Source organism: Dendrobates tinctorius, unplaced genomic scaffold (assembly GCF_039654945.1).
Source record: "Dendrobates tinctorius isolate UK_male_01 unplaced genomic scaffold, ASM3965494v1 ptg000158l, whole genome shotgun sequence".
In the NCBI taxonomy this organism is placed as follows: Eukaryota; Metazoa; Chordata; class Amphibia; order Anura; family Dendrobatidae; genus Dendrobates; species Dendrobates tinctorius.
Window position 1 is genome coordinate 34,797,710 of NW_027361825.1, and position 19,111 is coordinate 34,816,820.

At 45.2% G+C, this 19,111-nt stretch overlaps 1 long non-coding RNA gene across 1 annotated transcript; it reads right to left on the reverse strand.

The window, feature by feature from the left end:
- Window positions 1-10,792: 10,792 nt before the first annotated feature.
- On the reverse strand, window positions 10,793-18,020 carry LOC141052073 (uncharacterized). Its single transcript, XR_012220735.1, has 5 exons — window positions 17,921-18,020; window positions 13,175-13,280; window positions 12,788-12,867; window positions 11,901-11,949; window positions 10,793-11,650 (listed from the first exon to the last, which is right to left on the reverse strand). It is a non-coding gene; the product is annotated as an uncharacterized lncRNA (long non-coding RNA).
- Window positions 18,021-19,111: the final 1,091 nt, after the last annotated feature.

The following is a 19,111-nucleotide window of genomic DNA, read 5'->3' on the forward strand; positions in this document are numbered from 1 at the left end:
ATATGAATACAGTATCAGAACTAACAACAGTACTGGAATATAGAACCAAATCTTAGTACAGAGATCAATTGTAATGTTAGGTCAGCCTGCACCATATATCTTTGTGTCATAAATCTACAACTCCCAGTATCCCAGTATGTCCTTAAAAATGAAAAGATATTGGGAGTTATCAATCATCAGACTGCTATCCATACAGGAACCACAGTATTGATGTATTAGACACAATGAGTATCGAAAACAAACATTTAAACCCAGGTATCTTATAGGTGAAGTCTTCTCTGACTGGAGTCTCTTTCTTTTCTTCTCCATCTTCTCCAACTGCCATAACTTTTCACATCCACAACACTCTGCAGACTTCCCTCTTCTCCAGTCTTCTGCATCATATCCTGACAGCCTCTTTAAAAATAATTGTCATAGTACTGAACCCTGTATAAAAAAAATTCTGCCCATACTGTGCAGCTGAATATATTGCCCCTCTCTATTCTGTCTGCACAAAATATGACCCCCAAAACTGTCCCTTTTATGGTGCTGCTTCAATGTCCTTGACTATAAGGTACTGCCTCTACACTGCCCTCCCTTATGAACTATAATTTTTAAATTGTCTGTCCTTATGCGCTATAACCAACACATCATCCTCACTTTACGCTGTACTTGCTAGTTTCAATCTCCACACTGTATACCCCCACCTCTCCATTACCCTTTTCACATTTTGATCCCTTTACAAACTGCCCCCTGCAAGCTGCCCTTCTCTATACTGCGCCCGCTCACACAATTCACCATCCTTTATCCCAGCCTGCCAAGAGGTGATATGTTCATCTCACCTCATAGCAAAAGCAGCCCGTTACATTGAAATTATGCCCAGAAGAGCAAGTATGGCTGACAATGTCGAGTAAGAAGGATAGATGAGATTTCTGCAATAACTCCAGCGCTCTGGTCTGTACTCACTCCTTCCCTTGCGTAAACCAAAAGGATTAAGGAGTCTCCAATTATAACACGAGGGATTGTGGCTGCATCACTGAGTGATGTTGGATCACAAGCTGGAAAAAAGTTTATCCAGTAGCAAAATAAATCCTATTTCTTGTTGCCGTTGACCTACAAGCCTTATTTGGCCTGAATGGGGTCCTGCATGTTTTTCCTTTGTGCGGGGTAAACCAAGTGTTATCTATAGGGCCTCAGTGCGGGGAGAAAGGCATTATAAATTCTGTCCTTGTCACAACAGCCTCATACAACCTGTAAACTAAGCAATGGTCTGAAGTAGTACCCTCTCATCAGGCTGTACACATGCTTGATCATCGCTGCCCCTCCTCCGCTGTGCCCAGCGTCCAGACTCAAGAAATTCGCTCACCATGTACTGGAATGTGCTAAACTTGTGCATAAGGCTCATACGCTGCAATACAAGTGTTTATTCTTAGATGGATCCCAACATAATGTAAAAGTTATTTCAGGACAGACTCGACTGCAACAATAAGGGATCACTACGGAATACTAGTAGACTTGAATGGTAATGGGACTGCCTGGTTTGTCTCCCAATCAGAAGAAGAAGCTGCATTGTGTCTCTCTGAAAGTCCCAGGCTGACTATATTATCCAGAAAACCTATTGATTTGAAGACCATTTAAGGGTATGTGCACACGCTGCGGATTCTGCTGCGTTTCCGCAGCATTTTTGGCTCTGCAGAAACGCAGCAGATTTTGCTGCGTTGTACAGTACCTTTATTTCCTATGGAAATAAAAAAAAGCTGTGCACATGCTGCGTTTTTTTCCGCGCGGTTTTGCTGCGGTTTACAATCCGCAGCATGTCAATTGTTTGGTGCAGAAACGCTGCGGTTTTACACCTCATCCATTATGAGGTGTAAAACCGCAGGGCAAAACCGCAGAAAAAACGCAGATAATCCGCAGAAAAACCGCAGCACTTTGTCCTGCGGATTTCCTGCGGTTTTCTCTACAAAATCCGCAGAGACTAAAAACTACGTGGGAACATACCCTTACACCTTTGCACAAGACGGAACAGAAAAATGAAATTCTTAAACAAAAAGGTGTGAAAACAGCTTTAGGGATAGGGAGCAAGAGGTGGGTTTATGCACAGATCTCAAGGGAGAGATGGGGATCTATCTACAGTGTCAGGGCTCATACTCACGTGCGAGAGTCTCGCACGATTCTCGCATGAAAACCCGGCACTGCCGCCGGTACTCGGACCAGAGCGTACGGCTACATGTATTTCTATGCAGCCGCACGCTCCGGTCCGAGTCTCTCGCAAATGAGTATGAGCCCTCAAGGAGGGCATAGGAAAGGGGAAAGCACATGAAGAGAAAATAAATGCAGGATATAAGCTGCTATGATAAATGACCTAATAAAGACAGCTGCACACAGATATCACATCCAGCCTATATTACTAGGAGGGGCACTCCTACAAAAAAAAAACCAAAAAAAAAAAAAACCATCAGAAACTTGGATCAGGCTGCAAACCACACATCCGAGGGTCTGAAAATGAAGAAATGAAGATTGCTTACAAACTTAGTACAATTTTATTAACTAAAAAAAAAAATCCCACGTCAAAGTCAATATGCAAATTGCCTCTTCTGAAAGAAAGAGGACTTTTGCTCTACAGCGCCACCTATTGGTAGTAGCGATCCTACAAGTCACAATCAACCCTTTAACGAGTCTTGTAGTGTGACTTAGGATACAAGCCAAATCAGAATCATCAACGTCAAAGTCAAGAGACTTTCAATGAAATTCTGATCAATTTATAAACTGGGATCCGTTCTAACCAAAAAACATGCCCCGGAAGATCCTGTAGGTCTTGATTCACACCCTTTTGTAAAGGCCGTAAAAATTAACATTCAATAAAAAGGCCAATATCTCTGGAACCATATGGCATATTTAGAAAAAAAAAAAAAAAAAAAAAAATATACAAGGAAGCAGTAGGAAGAAGATGAGAACAAAAACTGTCAGCATTTGACCTGGTGAAAGGTTCTCTTTAAGTACAATGCTGCTCACCATTATTGGTACCCCTCCCATTTTATCACAGACGGTACAATATCTTCAGAAATAGATGGAAATGTACCAAAATTATATCCTCAGGATTTTTAATTAGTGGTCCAAAGTAATACAACAATAACGCAGTTTTTCAACTTACATGTTGCAATTTCAAAGAAAACGAATTAACAGTATGTGCAGCAATAAATGCTTCCCTAATTAATACTTGGTGGTTGCACATTCTTTGGCACTGATGACAGCCTCCAAACGTTTCTTGTAGCCATCTATACGCTTCTCAGCTGGTATTTTCTCCCACTCATCTTTTGCAGTTTGTTCAAGCTCTTGAATGTTTGCAGGGTTCTTTTTCCCTACGGCAGATTTCAACTCACCCTAAAGGTTTTCAATGGGATTGAAGTCAGGACTCATTGATGACCATTTTAAAAGTCAATTTTTTCTTTTTCAGCCATTCCTGTGTACTTTTGGATGTGTGCTTTAGGTCATTGTCTTGCTGGAGGACCCATGATCTTAGACTCAAAGTTTTCTTACACTGTGTAGGATATTTCGTTCTAAAATCTCTTGATAATTCTGGTTTTATGATTCCTGTGATACGGTTAAGGTCTCTAGCAGCAGATGCAGCAAAGAAACCCCACAGCTTTATGGATCCTTCACCATGCTGAACTGTTGGTAGGGTGTTCTTTTCCTTATAAGCTTCATTGCGCAGTCTGTAAACAAACTGTTGCTTTGTATTACCAAAAAACTCTATTTAATCTGTCTACAGAACATTTTCCTAGAAGGATCGTGGATTGTCAAGGTTCTCTTTATGAAAGAACAAGCTTTGCTTGGTTTAGTGTGGCTTATGAGATTTGTTGGCCTTTAGGTCTTTGGATGTTTGATGTGGTGTTTTTATCCACCATTCGCACCAACCTTTGAAGACATCTCTTGTCAATTTTCCTTTTTCTCCCATTTCCACAGTTCTTAACAGTATCATGCTTGGCAAACTTCTACATTGCGCACTATTGAAACAGAGACACCAAGGTCTTTGGAAATGGCCTTATACCCTTTGGTAGTCTTGCGTTTGCCAATAGCAGTTGTGATGTCCTCAGACAGCTCCTTTGTCTTCACCATTGTGACAAAGGACTGGACCCATCATGTGGCTTTCTAAAACACTGAAGTTATCATTCCTTGGCTAATTCATTTCACATGGGCACCAGCAATTAATTCTCATTTGTCATTTAAGGCCCCGTCTCACTAAGCGATCTCGGTAGCGAGATCGCTGCTGAGTCACAACTTTTGTGACGTAACAGCGATCTCACCAGCGAGATCGCTGTGTGTGACAGCGATCAGCGAGCGGCCCCCCTGCCGGTATCGCTGGAAAAAACCTCTGGACATTTCTTTGGTCGCTGGTCTCCCGCTGGCCAGCACACATCGCTGCGTATGACAGGCGGGAGACCAGCGATCAGGTGTAAAAAATAAAAAAATCTAGTTATTCTCACCTTCCGGCTTCCCGTTCAGCCATCCTGCCTCTCTCCACGCTCCGATCCGTGATCCTTTGCACGAATGACCGCGAGACTTTGTTATCCCTCGAGACCGTGACATCTCGCGGTCATGCGTGCAAAGGATCACTGGGACCGGAGCGTGGAGAGAGGCAGGATGGCTGAACGGGACGTCGGAAGGTGAGAATAACTAGATTTTTTATTTTGATTCTATTTTTTTACAGCGATGGCAAGCGATGCCGGGCGCTCGGCATCGCTGTGCTGATCGCTGGTGAAGCTGTCTGTGTGACAGCTCACCAGCGATCACATAGCGACTTACTAGCGATCCTGACACCTTGATATCGGTGTTGGGATCGCTGGTAAGTCGCTTAGTGTGACGGGGCCTTTACTACAGGCAAGTCAAAATGTATTTCCATACTAATGTAATGTAAAGAGTGCCAATACCAGTGTCACAGCAAGCTTTGTTTTGCTGTTTTTCCCTCCCATTGCTTTTTGTTTTAAATTATTGTTTATCATTTGCTCTTTTCTATATAACACAAGTGCTTTATACAAAAAAAAAAAAAAAAAACATTCAATTGATTACTTTTTTCAGGAGATATTCCACATTATGTACTTACACTTCACAGGTGCCAAGAACATGAGCAGGACTAGACTTATACATCTTATCTTTACATAAGTTCTAGCAAGTATTTGTAACTTAGGGTACAGTTACACTTAGCGATGCACCAGCGATCCCGACAACGATATGGATCGCTGGTGCATCGCTAAGTAGTCGCTAGTGAGCTGCCACACAGGCAGATCTCACCAGCGACATAGCAGGGGTCGGGGGTCGCTACTTACCTGTCAGACGTGGCGATCCTGACGTCCTACCGCCCGTGTCCACGCATCGCTCACAGGAAGCGCCCGACGAGAAATGGTCCAGGACGTTCTCGCGCGATCAGCGATGAGCAGCAGGAGAGCCGGTCGGAGGTAAGTATCAGACATAGCGATATCGCTAGCAATATCGCTGCTACGTCACAAAATCGGTGACGTTACAGTGATATTGCTAGCGATATCGCAATGTGTAACGGGGGCTTTATTCTCCAGTCTTGGGCAGAGCTTAGTTAACACCATATGGCTAATACCAGCAGGAAAGTTGTATCATGGACAACATTTGAGATTATGTAGATTTTTTTTTATTAGTTTAAACCCTTCACAACTGGAGGCATTTTAGTTTTTTCTCCCCTTGTTCTCAGAGCCGTAACTTTTTTTATTTCTCCATAAATATGGCCATGTGAGGGCTTGTTTTTTGCGGTCCGAGTTGTACTTTTGAATGACACCATTGGTTTTAACATATCGTGCACAGGAAAAAAAAATTCCAAGTGAAAATGCAAAAAAAAAAAAAAAAAAAAAAAAAAAGTGCTTTCAACAATAGTTTTCATCTTTCTTTTTTACTATGTTCACTAAATTATTATTCATTTTTATAGCGCCATTTATTCCATGGCGCTTTACATGTGAAAAGGGGCATACATAGGCAAGTACAAAAAACATGAGCAATACAAGGCACAAACAAGTACAGAGGGAGAGAGGACCCTGCCCACGAGGGCTCACAGTCTACAGGGAATGGGTGAAAATACACTAGGAGAGGGTAGAGTTGGACATATGGCAGTTCATTAGACTGAAGATCACTGCAGGTTGTAGGCTTGTTGGAAGAGGTGGGTCTTCAGGTTCATTTTGAAAGTTTCCGTGATTGGCAAAAGTCTGATGTGTTGGGGTAGAGAGTTCCAGAGTATGGGGAAGGCACGGGAGAAGTCATGTATGCGATTGTGGGAAGAGATAAGAGTGGCGTAGAGAAGGAGATCTTGAGGGGATCAAGGGTTGCGTGTAGGCAAGTATTGGGAGACCATGTCACAGATGGAGGAGACAGGTTGTGGATGGCTTTGTATGTCATAGTTAGGATTTTGAACTGGAGCCTCTGGACAATAGGAAGCTAGTGAACGGCTTGGCAGAGAGGCTGGGGAATAACAGGGAGACAGGTGGATTAGTCAGGCAGCAGAGTTTAGGATAAATTGTAGTGGTGCAAGAGTGCTAGAGTGGAGACCAGCGAGTAGGAGGTTGCAATAGTCCAGGTGGGAGGTGATGAGGGCGTGCACAAGCGTTTTTGCAGTTTCTTGGTCAAGGAATGTACGGATCTGGGAAATAGTTTTGAGTTGGAGTTGGCAGGAGGAGGCAAAGGGCATGGACATGTGGCTTGTAAGACGGCAGAGTTGAGGATCACCCCGAATGATGCGAAGTAGGTTTGTTTTGCAGCAGTGAGCGTGGACTCGGAGCTGGCAAGGAACTGCTTGTATGCGATAAAGTGCTCGACCGAACAGGATCTCTTCGATCTCCACTTTGAGACCCTGGAAGCCCGTCTCAGTTCTTTAGTCAGGCTGGGCAGCCAGGTTTTCCTGTTGATTGTAGTAGTTTTGTGGTGCGTGAGGGGGAAAGGGCAAATTAAGTGTTGCTGTTATTGTGGTGTTATATAAAGAGGCAGCAGCACCTGTGTCATGTAAGGAAGCTATGTCTGTAAGAGGGAGATGGGACTCAGCGTGTAAACTGAGGTGTTTGAGATTTCTGCGATGGTGAGTGAGCTTGTGGAGTGGGGGTTACGCACAAGGAGAAGGAAGAGAATGTCAGTAGGTTGTGGTCAGATAGGGGGAGGGGGTGAGTTAGATTAGTAAGGGAAAAGAGGCAGGTGAAGATAAGGGCCAGCATGTGGCAATCTTTGTGAGTGGCCACAGAGAACCACTGAGTGAGGCCAAAGGAGGCTGTCAGTGATAGAAGTTTAGAGGCAGCTGAGGTGGAAGTGTCAATGGAGATGTTGAAGTCACCCATGACGATAGAGGGGATGTCAGCAGAAAGGAAATGAAGCAGCCAGGTGGTGAAGTGGTAAAGAAAGGTGGAGATGGCTAGTTCTGGGGTCGGTAGATGACAGCCAGCTGGAGGGGGAAATAGACACAGACGGAGTGCACCTCAAATAAGGTAAGAGTAGCGGAGGTCGGTAGTGGAATTGGGGTAAAGGAGCAAGTATCAGACAGGAGCAAGCCAACTCCTCCACCATATTTGTTGCTGGGGCGAGGGGTGTGAGAGAGATTGAATCCACCATAAGCAAGTGCAGCTGTAGAGGCTGAGCCAGAGCAAGGGGGGGTGAGACAGGTTTCAGTGTCATGATCCATGCTGGATCAGGACTGATAAAAAGCACAGGTAACCTTTTTTTTTTTTCTTAAGCTGTGCTTAAGTTTGGTTTTTGCCCCCGGTGGCCATTAGGATTATTGCACTGTGGTGTCGTTTGTTCTAAGTTTGCCCCCGGTGGTGGTGAGCGTCATTGCACTCTGAATTCTTTAGTTAAGTGCACATGATTATAATGCAGGTGTGATTTCTCTGGCTCTGCTATAAAAGAGTCACAGGTGTTGCAATCAGTGTTGGTGATAGTGTTCATTTCAACCATCCTTGGTGGAAGAAGGAGCTGGAGAGCGTTCCTTGCAGCACTGTCTTAGCCCTGGTGTGGAAGGAGTCATAGGGGATTTCCTTGTAGCTCTGACAGCTTGGTGGCAGCGATTCAGGAGGAGAGCTGCATTCTGGTGGTGGACTCTGTTGCCAGGAGCAAGTGCAACAGAGTAAAGCCAAGTGGTTTTTCCCTGTTTGTGTTTTTCCTTAGTGTGTATTAGTACAACGGTGGGGCCAGTGCCTGCGCCACCCAGCTCCCTAGCAAGGGATAGGTGTAGGGTGTGCTAGGGCGACAGGTTCCTGATCGGCGCCCGATGCGGAACCGGTATAGGGAACGTTAGGAGTGTTAGGGACACCGACTCAGGGGAGTGCAGGAGGTCTCCACGTCCCCTCTCCCAGGGCCCACCGTTGTATCTGTTTCCCCTTTCCTCGTGTCTTGTTGTTTTAGTTACCGGCCTGCGGGCCGTGTCACACAGGACAGGTCATCGTGACACAAATAAGGAGAGTTTGTAAGTGAGAAAGAAGTCATGGATAAATGACAGTTTATTGCAGACAGAGCGTGCGTTCCATAATGCTCCAGGTAGGTGGACCGGGGGCTGAATGAATGGGTATGAGGTTATCATGGTTGCGTGTTATAAATGAGTGTGGGGATGTGTTGAGGAGGGCCAGGATTTGGGGACACGTCGGCAGCCATGACGAGTAGCAGATAGAGTGTTAGAAGGTGGGAGCAGGATAAGATATGATGTGGCTGTGTGTGTCTGTAGAAAAAGGATTGTACGTGGAGGAACAGTTCTGAGGAGGTGGTGAGGATGGAGGGAGAAATGACTAGTTCCTTATTTGGGGGAGTGATTACAGGAGATAGGAAGAAGAGAAGTAGTATGGGAGTGAAAAGCATGAGAAACATTGTAGTGGTTTTCTATCCCATTAACATACAGTCAATCTAATTCAAAGTAATGTACTTTGAAAGATGTGTGGATCAGACTCCTGGGTACAAATATATCTTCATCTAAAGCTTAAGCTGACCTGCCATTATAATTCTTCACTACGAGTTTATAGACACCAAACATGTATAGGTTCTTTTTTTATTGAAGTGGTGAAAAACAAACAAACAAAAAAAAAAAAAAACTTTGTAAAAAATAAATATTGCACCATTTTCCAATACCTGTAGCGTCTCCATTTTTCGTGATGTTGGGTGAGGGCTTTTTTTTTTTTTGCGCACCGAGCTTGACATTGTAGAAGATACCATTTTGGTGCAGATACAATCTTTTGATTGGCCATTACTGCACTTTAGTGCAATGTTGAGGCGAAAAAGGAAATTCTGGCATTTTGACTCTTTATGCCGTTTAGTGATCGAGTTAGTTATTTTTTTTATATTGATAAATCAGGCGATTATGAATGCAGCGATACCAAATAGGAGTTTGATTTTTTTTTTACTTGGAATGGGGCAAAAGGGGGTGATTTGAACTTGTTTTTTTATGTTAAAAAAAAAAGTTTTTAAAGATTTAAACTGTTTGCATGATTCAGTAGTATCAATGGGAGATTAGAAGCTACCATAACCTGATCGGCTCTGCTACATACAGGTAATGATCAGATCACCTTTATATAGCAGAATTGCAGACTTGCTTTGAGCACCAACCACAGGGCAATGTTCATAGCAATCTAGCAGTGAAAACCGTAGAGGTCTGCTGGAGACGACCCACAGTCATGTGACATGGGCACCAATGGGCGGTATTTCCGGATGAGCGTGTTAAATGCAGTTGTCAATTTGACAGCGGCATTTAACAGGTTAACAAATTTGTCCCGCGACTGTTAACTGACACGTGCCAGAAAAGATGTGGGCTTACCGCCTGAGCCCACATCAAAGGCAGGCTGTCCGAGATCAGTGTATTATTACACCCGATGTTGGAAAGGGGTTAATATTACTCTATAATGATTTGGAATACTTAAGGGAACCAGTCATACAAAAAAAAAAAAAAAAAAAAACCCAGTAGAGAGTTAATCTGCATGTCAATAAGGTTACCATGTCCAACTACCTTAACAAAAGCACAGCAATTAACCTTCTTCCCAGGAGCTGCCAGATTTTAGTCAATACCAGCACTGCCGCCGGCACTCGGACAGAAGCGTGCGGCAGCATAGAAATACATGCAGCCGCACGCTCTGCTCCCAAATGCCGGCGGTAGTGCCGGGTATTGAAGTGCCAGACCCGTCTGAGTTTCTCACGTGTGACCCCGGCCATAGGGGCAGTTCAGGAAATGATTACAGTCATCGTGCTTCCCCCCGGTGAAAATACATACAAATTAACCAGTAAACAATAAGTATAACACAGCACATGTACTCACATTCTGCCATCTGACTTCTGCAATTACAAATAATCTAAGCATTTGTGTAAAAGAGATGGGTTGCATCTTCACATGCATGTTCAGCTCAAAATCATATATTAAATTTGCCAGTCACCCAGTGGTTCTCACATAAATGGCAGACATGTATTAGCTAGCTGGTAACTTGCTTGCAGAGATACATTACCTCGATAGCAGACTGGAGGTGTGACCATCAAGTCACAAGAAGTTGGTAATTGGAATCTTGCTTGCAGAATGGAAAATAAAATAGATTAAGCTTGAAAAGAATATTGATATTAGAATGGAAGTCATGAGCACCAGAAAATATAATTAGACAACTGAATGGAGATGAACCAAGAAGAAACAGAAGCAAAAGTTTTACAAACAAGAGGGAGCTCTGCACAATGTTCTGTATATGGGTGCATGAGACAGAATTAAGTTAGGGCTACATGGGTTGGATTGTGTGACTTAGTTGTCGCAGTACTCTCGGGGGTCACAATGCAACCCCATTCACTTTCGTGACATGATGTAGCATCGACATTGCATTTAAGAGCCAGAAAAATTGAAGAACATCGTGGAAACGTGATTCTTCAGGTCAGCATAGTTACAGCAATACCCAAATGTTTTAATTAAATTACAGCAGTAAAAATACACCTCTGATATCCCAGTAATTAGGACATTCCCCCCCCCCCACATGTTAATGTCAGTTACAGAACAAGCATCCCATCAAACTTTCACTAGTAATGATTCATCTCCTGATAAGTTTAATCTAAAGGGAGAATTTTTTTTTTGTGGACAGCCATTGGAGCCATTTTATATGCAATATACACTAGCACTTCTTGATGTATAAGGCTAGTTTCACACTAGCGTATGAAGGAGCTGCGGAGGGATGTGGACTTCCTCAGTGAAGCTCAGCCCACAGCCGCACCGCCTCCGTCAGCATGCCTACCCTAGCTTTAGCATTAGGTACGCAGTCCGTGCCGATGTATGCCTCCGCATGAGTCGTTTTGACAGTCCGGCGACCTGTGCCGAACGCAACATGTTGCATTTTGGTGCGGTCGCCGCACCGTCAAAACAACGCATGCGGAGGCATCCGCATACATCAGCAAGGCCTGCATACCTAATGCTAAAGATAGGGTACGCAGGCCGCATGCCGACGGAGGCGGAGCTGACCGGAGGAGGTGCGGCCGTGGGCAGAGCTTCACGGAGGAAGTCTGCATCCCTCCGCAGCTCCTCCATACGCTAGTGTGAAACTAGCCTAAGTGATATCCTGTGCTGAGGCATTGTGTACAAAAAAGAAATCCTTGATTCAAGCACAAATCCACGTTACACTTCTCGGCATCAATAGTAGCGTCTCACAAATCACCATCCCAGATATCACTAAAAAGAAAATAAAGAACATTAAAAGGGATATTCCCACCTTCAGATATTGATATAGTTGGATAAAGCTTGCAAGTATAAGCAATTTTAACACTCAATATTTCAAGAATAAATTTTTGATAAGCAGTAAGACTTCTGTTTTCAGTTTGTTGCCTTGGAGACCGTCCACCTCATTAGACAGCAGAAGATGTGCAGTGCTTACAAGTTCTCTTATTCTGCTAATCCCAACCAGCCTCGATGCAGTACTTACAAGCTAGGACAGCAGTGGTGATTCATCTCCAAGGGGGTCAAGCTGTAGACTAAAAGAAAAGGGTTATTATCTCAAGAACAGCTACATATTTTAACAAGCAGTAATTTGCAGAAGTGCTTGTTTTTATATGCACTATCCAAAAACTTGCTTCTTTGAAGAGGTTTCAATGGGATCTCTGTTTTTGTAGATGATGTTCTATTATGAGCTGCTCCTTTAGATAGGTCATTAATATCTGATTAGTCTGACACTGTGCACCCCCAGGAATCAGTGAACAACCCAATAATGGCAAATCAACTCCTATTCTTTTGAATCCCAGCTAATCTGCAGTACCCTGCAGCAGTCAGTTACACATTGAATGGTGCTGTGCATCTGTTCAAGATTTACAACCAACCACGGTAGGATCTGATAACAGCCGACTGTTGGAGGCGATGAAGTAGCATCCCCACGTGCCTGTTAGGAAGCATCATGCACGTGTCCTATTCATTAAATAAGCACACATGCCAAATATGTGCTGACCGCACACACAACCATTTTGACAGGTATGAGTTGTAGCTGGAAGAAGTCAACATGGTGGTCAGGCTGGATGGAGAATAAAAAGTGGAAGTGTTCTCTTGGATTGGAGTCAAACTTTCCCATTAAGGTGTATAAAGCATTATTCCCCAAATAGATATGATAAAACTTGCTAATGGCCCCTGTACATTCAGACATGATCTCATTAGCAAGATGGTTTGATAAGTAACTCATCTCCCGATTTGGAAGCGAGTGGTGGACAGCCCTCATAACACCCCAGAGTTCCCAACAAATCTAGCCATAGATCCCTGGAGTTTAATGGAAACACCCAATCTAGAACAGGTGGCTGATAAAACTCAGACTAACTCAAACATTACCAGTCCGCCAGGCCAGAGCAGGTCACGTTTTGCAGCGATATCATCCAAAGATCATTTTCTCCAAATACCATCTCTGCTGCCTAAGAATAGAGACAGTCATTGTACAGGCAAGACGTTACAAAGTAGACAGTAGCCATGAATCTCCAAAGCATAACATGATTTGTCATCTGCAGGTGTTCCCATACATCATTGTTAGTGTAGGGGTCTTATTCAGCCAGATCCAACATCCTCTTGCTGGGCAGCAGTGAAAAGACCCCAGTTCTTATTTGCACCCTCGTCACCTCCTTGCAAATTAAATTCTCGCAAGAAGATAATTAAGATGCAAGCAATTATTCTGCACAGAGTACACAGGCGTCGTACTGGGCACTGCTGGCACACGTCACTCACCCATTTATTCTGGGGTGACCCCACTCCTACACGACTTTCATGGTTTCTTCTTCATCTAAAACGTAGCCTCTGCCTTTCAGGTCACAGCCATGGAGAGGATGAGACTCTAAACGAGAGCAAGAGTTAACTAGAACCAATCGTAAGTCAGACAGCATCACTCCAGAAGTCCATTACATTTTTCCACAAGCTTAAGGCTGTGTGCCCACGATGCGATTTTTAAGCGTTTTTGCTGTGATTTTCGGCGCAAAAAAGTTTAAAAATCTTGTACATGACGCCCCCCATGTATTCCTATGGCATTCCGCACATGCTGTGCTAATGCTGCGCTTTTTTCCGCGGCGGAATCGCATCGCAGAAAAAAAATTGCAGCATGCTCATTCTTTTGTGCGGAATCGCAAAGAATTGCCGCGATTCCGCACCCATAGGAATGCATGAGAATCGCTTACTTCCCGCATGTGGCTATGCCCACCATGCGCGGTTGGTACCCACGGTGTGGAGGAGAGGAGACTGTCCTCCAGGCCCTGGGTACCATACCCCTGTAAAAAAAAAAAAAAAAAAAAAAAAAACACCCACACACAAAACACACACACACACACACACACACACACACACACATTTGGGGTATATTTACCTTCCGACGTCCCGCGCTGCCTTCCCGGGCCTCAGCGTTCCCAGCGATGCCTTGCGGCAAGGTCCTGTGATGACGTAGTCTCGCGTGACTCTAGCGGTCTCGTGAAATCGCTATAGTAACGCAAGACCAACGTCATCACAGGTCTCGCAAGGCATCGCTGGGAACGGGAGCGTCGCTGAGACTGCGCGGGACGTCGGAAGGTAAATATACCCCGTTTTATTTTCTTACATTATTTTTACTATTGATACCGCATAGGCGGCCTCAATAGTAAAAACCTGGTCACACTTGTCAAACACTATGTTTAACGAGTGTGACCAACCTGTCAATCACTTTCCAAGCGATGCTTCAAATCGCTTGGAAAGTGCTTGAATATCGCACGCGAAAGTCGCGGCAAAATCATGAACATAATCGCGGGAAAAAAAAAAAAACCACGCGATTTCTGGGAAGGAGTCCGGTTTTCAGTGTCCGGATTTAAACGCTAGGTGGGCACATAGCCTTAAGACTTCTCAGCCATGCAATGTACCCCGAGAAATAAAGTGTCCAAGCAGGCCTCCTCAGTGAGGAAGAGGACCGAAACTCTAGCGCCAGCTATTGGGGTGGGTAGCATCTTAATTGTCAATATCGACCCTTTAAATGGCCTCATCACATGACTTATGATACAGCCAAACCCGGATCTACATTTGCAGGTAGATGCTTGAGTTCTCTCCTTCTCATCAGTGCAAAGCAAGAGACAAGTTCTAGCAAAACACTCCTAAAGCCTGCCGCAAAAAGCCATTTGCCATGACTTGCTGTTCAACAGACCCACCAAAAATGAGTCGTTGGCCAAGGAATTAGTTAAAAACCGTCCCCTGGAGACTAAATGGGAAAAAAAAAAAAAAAAACACAAACACACAACTGGGCGTTACCACTCCCCCCTCCTTTTCTCAAGGAGGTGTGTCCAATGACACCACCTTGTTAGTTTAAAAATAAATAATTTTATTATCCTAATATCATTCCTCTATCAACATTTCCTGATGAGGAGCTATAGTTGACGCTCTGGTGTGTCCAAAGTACGGATATCCCATCACTATAATTAGTGCCGCGGGTAGTCGGTGCTATCTGGTGACATCAGGGAGGGGACACGGCAGGATATCCAGGATATACAGATTTCTTTGACCGAGTCGCATAAACACAGCCGCACATACAACGAATTGAATAAACTGAACATCGCTTAATACATGTACGTATGAGAGGTATCGGCGGATGCCTAGACACAGTATTGTCATACAGCTGCACAAACCTAAAACTGGCAGCGATCATATTTTTTTTCTTTCAAGTCTGATGCCGAAAAAAAAAAAAAAAAAAAAAAAAAAAAAAAAAAAGAGGACAAAAGATTTGTGATGACATCACACATGCACCGTGACATCACGGATTACTGGAGAGACCCCCAATCCCCCCAGAAATCCCTACATTTTTGACAGTGGCACCATGGTGCATGCCAATGGTGGAACCCATACAGTACAGATGGGATTGCCATAAATATCCCAACCCCTGAAACACTGGGGGTATTGTTATGCACAAAGGGGGCAGTAATACTAATGTGGGGACACTAACAGTGGGCAATATTTGTGCATGGTGCCCAAGATTACAGGAAGTGAAGGTGGGGTTTTATTTCGCGACACGAAGCGGGGTGATATTTTTCTCTTGCTTGTTCGTCAAACTGCACATAGGCCGGGAGGTGCGTTTTCAGTTCAGGTGACAGTGGCAGGAATGGTGCAAACTGAAGGAAAGGATGTTCCAGTTCCTATAGTGCTGGCATAATACTAATAAAAAGAGGAACTGCCCAGAGGACGAGTTTGAATGGCAAGTTACAGAGCATGAGAATTGGAACATACTGCACCCAAAGCAGATTTACTTTGTTATGAGGGGGCAATAAGACCTTTCTTTGGTTAAAGTTTTACTAGTGCCACCTTGCATTTCAGAGGTACATCCAGAAACCCTATACAAATACTGTAAACACTGGATAAAAGGGGAACAGGGGACAAACTGGAGGAATTCTGGGTCACATGGTGAAAATGCCAAGAGGTCATCGACAGCTGAGATCTCAGGAATTCAGTGTGGGCTCCGAGAAGGGCAGAGTAGGCGGCCGGGTACAAAGGTGGACGTGTGCAGAGCAGAATAGTGCGGAGCTCAGCAAGAAGCAATGTGACTGCTGTACAGATACACTACATATCAGCATTACTGAGAGCCGAGCCCTGACACGTGCACCCCACATCGGATACACCAATATCAGCCTATAGACATTCAATGTAGACCCAGGGTCTGCTATGGCATTCCTAACCCATGGATGACGGTACAGAAGCAAATAGCCCATACCCTTAGTACGGAGCGTACGGCCTCCATGAGCTGCTGCCTGTACAGGTGGAGCCCTTTGAGAAAAGCAATGCTCCCTACATGAATCATGTGACAAAGCAGAGGGAATTGAACTGTAGTAGCTGCCATATAATATATAAAGGCTTTTATTTGTAAGCAACCTGTATAGGAAAGCAGATCTGAACAGACACGAGAGTGCTGCCACCTAGTGGTCCAACTGCAGCATTTCACCAGCATGACAGTACAGTACATCCACACTGGGTGGTACTGATGCTGCAGTGTCGGACCACAGCAGTCAATATTAGCATTTCCGTTTTTTCTACATTATTAATATAGCACTCGCCCCCAACGACTTCAGATTTTTAGAATAGTCAGAACAGCTCCAAAACTGGAATAAAGAGTAGAAACGTGTGCGGTAACAGTCCACAGGGTAGAATAGCACAACGTAATAATGCATCATGAAGAGGTTTATTATACTGGAAACACACAGCCTGTCAGGTTATATATGGAATGCTGATAAGCTACAATACCAAAGACAGCCACTGATAAGAGTGGCACTAGAAGACACCAAAAAATTAGTGTAAAGGCTTTGGAAAGTTGCAAATTGGAGTTCTGAAAAACTTTGCGAATTGTGGAGTTATGGGTGTGAATCAGATCTGCTGGAATAAGAAGAGCCAGGACTACCCCTGCTTAGACAATTCACCAGAAGTTTTAGCCATTTAGCTGACAGAAATATTACTCCAGTCGCTGGCTGGGGTAGCATTCCATGTGTGGTGCAAGAGGGCACACACCACTCAGAAGATGCACTGAATTCAAGGGACGGTCACCTCTTAATGAATTTGGTGCCTTGTATGTCAGCAATGTTGGTGCAGCAAGTGTTTGATAGGCCAGTCTGAAAAGGGTAGCCAGGACTTTTAACTATGGCGCCTAAAAACTACTACTAGCGATGAGCGTGCGCGGCCCTGTTGATTACGTGACTGAGCACTGGGGGGCTCGATCGAGTAATGAGCAGTGCCGAGTATCATGTGGTGCTCGAGTCCCTAGAAGCTGCACTGAAGGCGGATATTCCTCTGTCCCCTTGAGGTTTCCAGTTCATTTCCATTATGTTCACTAATTGCGTCGCGCGCCCAAAGTGCTCAGTCACCACTACTAACTATCTGACTGTTCTACCAGGCGCAGAGTGGTCAGCGATCCAGCTGCTCCATGTCAGCAGAGCAGCTCTTCCACTCTGCTCTGTGGATGGGGTGTGACTGACAGCATCATGCTGACTGACAGGCAGCAGGGAGTCAGCTGTCAATCAGCAGTCACATCCAGTCAACAGAACATAAGCCGCTGCTCTGCCGACGTGACATGAGTGGAAGCCGCAGTGCTGGGCATTAACATAGGAGACTCGGCCGTGTTTCTCGCATGTGTGATCCCGGCCTTCGAAGCCAGAGAGTCCGATCTAGTGACTGGCAGCAGTCAGTAATGAGGAGCTGACAGTCACAACGCAGGTGTGTGAGGAGTAGGACTCACAGGCTCTGAATGGGACTCAGGCTCTCTCTGGGCACTGGCAGCATTTCCGAGGGGGGTCTGCTAACCCTCTAAAAAATAAATAAATAAAAAAGCTTTTGTAGCCACATGGGGGGCTTCAGTGCCCCTTTTTAGTGCTGACAGCCCCACAATTTGTAAACTGAGCTCTGTCATTTCTTGCCTGACAGCTCTGCCCCACACAGTGTCCTCTCCCCTGTGCCGCCCACACCTGTCCCCTCAGCCCCATTCATCACCTCCTCCTGCAGCTTCTGCCCCGAGGAGTGTCCGCCTCACGAGACGTCTCCTCAAGTCCTTGGCGGCAGCACTACTCCTCTCGCACAGCAGGCAACGCCCTTATCACTGTAATCGACACCCGCCCTGGCCAATAAGAAGCCAGGAATGGACGTGACGTCATCAGCAATCAGTGCAGCTCCACCTGTCACTGCCCGTCACCCGGAGAACGCCCAATGCGTCAAGAAGAAGGGGGCATGCGCCTCGCTCCTCTCTTGTCCAGTGCGCATGCGCTTGCGATCTATAAATTGTCGCTAGGTTGGTTCTAGCATGGTTATAAATAGAGCAGAAAGGCGAATGCTTCTAATGGCAGGGCAGCCTCCAGGAATATCTCACACAGCATTCACATTCTTTTTTTGCACCAGTTTACTGTTCTTCAATCTTCAGTGCTCAGCACCACTTCTGTGACACAATCGCCAAATGATGATTTGCTATGGTATCAGCGGGCTTACTGAAGGTTTCCCCTGTTGCCTCTTTTTATGCACTCCTATGAAGTCCAGCTTGTCGCTGGGCTTTCTAAAAGATTATTAATGTCACAGGATATTGCCATACTCGTGCGCAGAAGAAATGGGAAAAAAATAGCAAAAAAAAAGTATTTTAAAACAATCTAAAAAATAAAAAGAACAGAAAAAATGATTGAGTTTGAATCATCCCATACAAGAATAAAAATAAAAACATTGCTGTGCCAAAGTCCCATCTAAGGCCGGTTTCACATTTGCGTTTCAGGGCGCAGCGACGGCCTGCGCACGGCCGCCGCTAAGCCCTGCCCCCTGCCGCACGCCTCCGCCGGTAGCTCCGCCTCCAGGCGCATGACGCTGCATGCGTCCCCTATCTTTATCACTGAGGACGCAGGCCGTGCGCAGTATGCGTTTTGGCGGCACCTGTGTCCTTTTGACGGTGCGCCGAGCGCAACCAAATTGCAACAGGTTGCGTTTGGCGCTGGTCAGCGCACCGTCAAAAGGACGCAGGCGCCGCCAAAACGCATACTGCGCACGGCCTGCGTCCTCAGTGATAAAGATAGGGGAAGCATGCAGTGTCATGCGCCCGTAGGCGGAGCTATCGGAGGGGGTGCGGCAGGGGCGGGGCTTAGCTGTGGCCGTGCGCAGGCTGTCGCTGCGCCCTGAAACGCAAATGTGAAACTAGCCTAACAAAAT